Below are 5,560 nucleotides of genomic sequence, written 5' to 3'. Positions count from 1 at the left end.
TCTGTAGTACTATAATTAGCTAACCTATTTAGCTATATATGGCAATAGTATAATGCTAGGCCCACAAATACTACAGATGCCATATAAACAATCACTGAAAAAAATGAACAGGAAACATTGAAGTCTCCTGCATGTGGTGAATATCTCTAAGGGTTTTAAGGCAGCCACGGAATCCCCATTTTGTCAAGGACTTCAGGTTGTAAAACCAAGCACGTGTAAAGCATGGAGTATGGAACGGAATGGTTATTGACTATAAATGCTTAATCATATTCATGTTAGACTATATGCACTAGCTATGTGTCCCGTCCTTGGGCCCTCAAATGCACTCTAGAATCTGTGCAACTTAGCTTTACACAAGAGTACAACTTTTCAGTTACCAGAACAGGGTGGGAATCAACTAGGCATATTTATTTAATCAGATCATTTCTATCTGAGAGCACACCTGGCAGGGCCACCATGGGATAGCAAAAGTGGGGCCTTTACAGTATGGAAAAGTTATGTCAAAATTAATGGAAAATCAGGACACTTTTGAGGGCATCTAGCTTCAGTGGATGGAATGGTGGAATAAAATGCTTTTGCATGGGGTATTGTTGTATCATAAGTCTATAGGAATATGGCACACAAGTAATCAATAAAACCGTCCTATGGGGATACACAACAATTTAGACATTTGGTCTTTATAAAGAGGTGGGCTTTGTTGGGAGGTGGTCTTATAAAGAGGTGAGCACTAGCTGAAATTATCTAATTGCACAAAACTAAAAGTAACTGGCGCTAATATCTGGAAGGGCCATGTTAATACTGAAAACTAACTATAATTTTCAAAAATATTGGTCCTTTTTCATTCAGTCTTGCTGAATTACTTTTAAAATAGTGTAGAGGAGAAAAAAGGCACCCAAATTGCTAGCCAATTAGAGTTACAGGGAATTAATTAGAAGCACAGCAAGACTGCACCAGCCAATGATAAAGGAGTAATGTTATATAGATTATAGTTAGTTGCTGACGTTAACATTCATTTCTTGGCCTCATCAGATATTAGCTCCTTTAGTCACTAGTTACTTTTAGTTTCATGGACACATCTTTTGTACAGTCAAGCTGTTTTTGCATGGGTAATCTAATCAGATATCACTCTGACTTTTCTAGGCATGTGGTGCGCAATTTTAATTAATAAGACTGTCCTATGGGATACACTCTATAAAACAACAATTTAGACATTAAAGAAAAGTGGTCTTTATAAAGAGCTGGTCTTTGTTAGGAGGTCATCTTATGCGTAACCACTAGGTGAAATTATCTAATTACCATTCCATTCCACCATTCCAGTCCATTCTACCATTCCACCATTCCACCATTCCAGTACATTCCACCATTCCACCATTCCACCATTCCACCATTCCAGTCCATTCCACCATTCCACTCCTCCATTCCATTCTACTGAATCCAGACACCCCACTTTTGATTAGCCAGTCCCATGCAAGGCATCCTTAATACAGCAAGGAACATACTACAGCTATTTAGTCATTTCATATTCCATGCTTTTCAGTATCCCAAGGGCTTCACCATCACATATAATTGTATTTCAGGGAAGACCTTTAAATTTGAAGCCTATGTATTGCAACTGCTTACTGTTTTCAGTTTAATTTATGAATTCTGTGATAATTAATTTTATCAGTAGCCACCACTTGATTCAGTTCAGCTCCTGCAAATATGCACATTAGCAATTGTAGTTGAGGTGCATACAGTGTGAGTATGATGTATGATGTACCCTGTGCTGATTCTCCCAATCCTAAAACTGTCCACATCTTAAGTAGGTCACTGTCCTGTCGCTTTAACTCAGCAGCAACTATCATGAGTCATAACTGAAACTCCATCTTATGGCCTCTACAGCTCCACGGATTGATTTGTTTAGCTTTTCATCTGTTCATGTGTAATTGTGTATATTCTGACTTTCAAAGCTTACTGCTACAAGCTAAGAGAGCAGCTGGTAGCTAAAGTTGCTTGCAGAACTTGATCATAATGTATATGCATGTACGTATACACACAGTATCTAGTTGCATTCAAAGAAATGTAACCACACATGTATAATTTTCATGTGACTGAATTTTGGAAAATCACCCATATATGTGTGCATAGAATTTTCATGTTTAGTGGGTTGCTAATAAGAGCAGGACACAGTTTTGAAAATATTTCTAAAAATTTCTTGTAATTTACGGTATTGAGAATGGCTAAAAACCATCAACAAGTAGATTTGCACTATAAAGTTTGTGATTTGATCATTAAATATTTTAGGTGTCAAATGCACCCATAGTTCAGGAGCAGAGGGGAACTGGCTGTTCACAGATGCAACACAGCCAATCATTCAGAGGTGAGAGTTTCAACAGCTACACAAGCAATATCTTGTTCAGTGTGTCAGTGATTGTTTAGAAGACCAGGAGATTTGAACAGACACAAATACCTTTCAGAGAGAGAGAAGCCAGTACACCTTCAACATGGAGCAGTGCAGTGTGATCAATGCCGACGATGGTTTAAGGGTGCTGGTGGCCTTGCTGTCCACAGAAGATCGTGCAACCCATGTTAAGTGTTTTTGCTCCCTCATTTGGGGGAACATGTAACCCACAAGGGCAGTGTGATCAGGATCAGGATCAGGATCAGGATCAGGATCAGGATCAGGATCAGGTGTGTGTGTGTGTGTGTGTGTGTATGTGTGTGTGTGTGTGTGTGTGTGTGTGTATGTGTGCGTGTGTGCGTGTAGGGATCAGCAAATGAGCATAGTTCTATACTGAAATGCCACATATACAATTGTGCAAATCTAAGTTATAGTAAAGTGTAGCTACATGGCATCTTCACAGTTATTTTAATCAGATGAAGGAACACCTTGCGGTGCACTTCATAGTCTCATGTGGATGCTAGCAAGGATATCCACTTTCATGCCTATATATCGTATAACAGAAAACTTTGATGAAGCTGACAAATTTGATGAATCAATATGAACTTGTCTATTTTTAACTCAACAGGTGCCTTTAAAACTGAGTGTCTATATCTGCATGGACTAATTTCATCAACATTTAATTTTGTCAGCACTGATGAAGTGACTTTTCTGCCTACAGTAACCACTACCCTACCCTGGCATTGCCATAAAAATTTGATCATAATAATGAGCCGCTACACGGTGAAGCAAACTATCTAGAACTATCATTTATGGCATTTTAACAGATCATTTCCAAACCTTTAAGCACTTATCAATGTTAATTGAGGTCAAGGACATGCTACAGCTAAAAATTCTAATTGGTGGCAAACAAGACAACAAAATTAATGATTTACGATCTTATTGGGAGGTGCATGCAGGTTCATCTAATAATATCACCAGTTTTTACTTTTGCACCCAACAAACCCCTGGCAGCTCCTGACACACCTCCACTGTATTTATTGACTGTTACCATGACGTTACTGTTTCTGTGTGGAAAATTAGGACAAAATACCTTGATAATTTGCCTTCTGATCTGATGTCAGTGATGGCTTAACTAAATTAATTAATGCATCATGTAATCTCATTCTCTACACAATATAGATTTTATCATAAACCATGATAATGGTTAGATGTTTTCCCACAATCCTAATAGAACACTCGCCTAAACACCACTTTAGAAACTTCTTCCAACCTCAGAAGAAGCCTTAGAAGTTAATTTGGAAGAAGTTTGAGTCCACTAGCAAATATAAAGTTAAAAGGACCTACTTTTAAAAGAACTGAAATCTGCCATTTTGAGCCATTTTGTTTGTCTTATTGTTCTTTTTCCCACAGGACTAGAGCAAAATTTAAGTACTTTTTGGTGATAACTTTCCTTCCTATATATGTCTTTCTTCATGTCCATGACTTATTTTTAAATACATATTGCAACGATAGCATCCATTCTCAAGCAATTTGCTTCTTGTAGGTTCACTTCAGCCATTAACCTTCTGACTTAGTCTCCGCAAGGGTAACCAATGTGTTCATATGTGATAATAAGTTTCCAATCTATTCACATTAACATGTTCATTTGGACTTTATATCATTACCTATATTTTAACCACAGTATATTAAGGTCATATCAGAGCAGCATTGTTGTGGTGTACCACTGTGCACTTGCTGCACAAGTGTGCATGTACATCGGAGGCCATACTATTGCTGACTATACTGCCTATATTTAAACTATATAAGCCCATTTCTAGCTGATCAGGAAACCATATATGTGCATTCCAAATCTTTGTTTTTGCTTAAATAGCATGAATGTATTTCAGATTTACAGATTTACAGGTGTAATCAGAAAATCTCAAAATTTGGTAAAATAAACTGTTTTAAACACTTCTGATGGAGCCAATATTTCAGTGCAAAAAGTACAAGTACAGGCACAATCCCATGTATGGCTTCATTAGAAATTATTAATACATAATTGAGGTACAATGGGTAAGTAGAAGACAACAGTTATATGCACTTGACATGTATAAACTGTGCATTATGTAGAAATTGGGGCAAGTAAATTTGAATAGATTGAGATACCCTAATAAAGTAGTCACTACTCTAATAGAGCAGTCTGAGAACATTCAGTTGATAATTTATTTTATTATGAGTTAGCTATAACTAACCCCATGTTGATTATAAAAAAGTACATTTAACCATCAAATAGGTTCTATTTTAGAAAACCATACATGCTTTTCTAAGTATAGCTACACAATCAGTTAAAATGACTATCAAAAATGCTCTCAGATTTAAGGGTCTAATTTCTCAGATATCCAACTGGAGTTTTAGAAGTATTCACCAAGCTATGCCAAAGTTATGCATTGTGTAGCTACCATGAAGTTCCATTCCTTTCAGCTCATATTGTGGGAAGAACATTTTGGTTCACTTCAGGTCTCCTGTGCCCCTTTTAACAGTGTCTTCTAAAGCCACCATATGCTAACAACAACCAACAAACTAGACTTTTGTGAGATGGTTGCTTAGACTGTTGCTTACCCGCTTAGCCAAGGCAACTCCTGTATCATATACTTGTACTAAAAATCCCCTCAAATATGCATAGCACTGAGAACATTAAGCTGTACCAACACTCAGAGTGACTCATGATACTGCTACAATTGACCTTGACACTTACAGAACATCATTGTGGCTTTGTAATACACATTAATGTGCTTCCCCATGCCACCTTCAAGGCTATTGAAGTTACTAGAGTATTGTAACAGACAGAAATTTGCCTACCAACAACGGCATTGAGTTCTGAGCATTTAGGGAAGTTACACACTGAATAACTTGCAGATGCTTCATATTTTGTGGTTTGGTGATCTCAAATCACTTTTTGGGAAAATTGGTGTAAACTTGAAAGAGCTCACAGTCAGACTAGGTCATGAATATCGCTTTGGTAGACGATACATTTGTTACCCAGCAGACTCATAGATACAACACTGGATGTTGAAAAAGTTTGTTCTTCAGCAGGTGAACATTGTTGCAGTGACAGACGCATACAAGGGGTATGTTGACGGCTTGGTATATTTTGAACTCTGAATGACCACCTTATTTTATTGGTCACATTAGACTCTA

Source organism: Dysidea avara, chromosome 9 (genome assembly GCF_963678975.1).
Source record: "Dysidea avara chromosome 9, odDysAvar1.4, whole genome shotgun sequence".
NCBI lineage: Eukaryota > Metazoa > Porifera > Demospongiae > Dictyoceratida > Dysideidae > Dysidea > Dysidea avara.
This window is presented reverse-complemented; position numbering follows the sequence as displayed.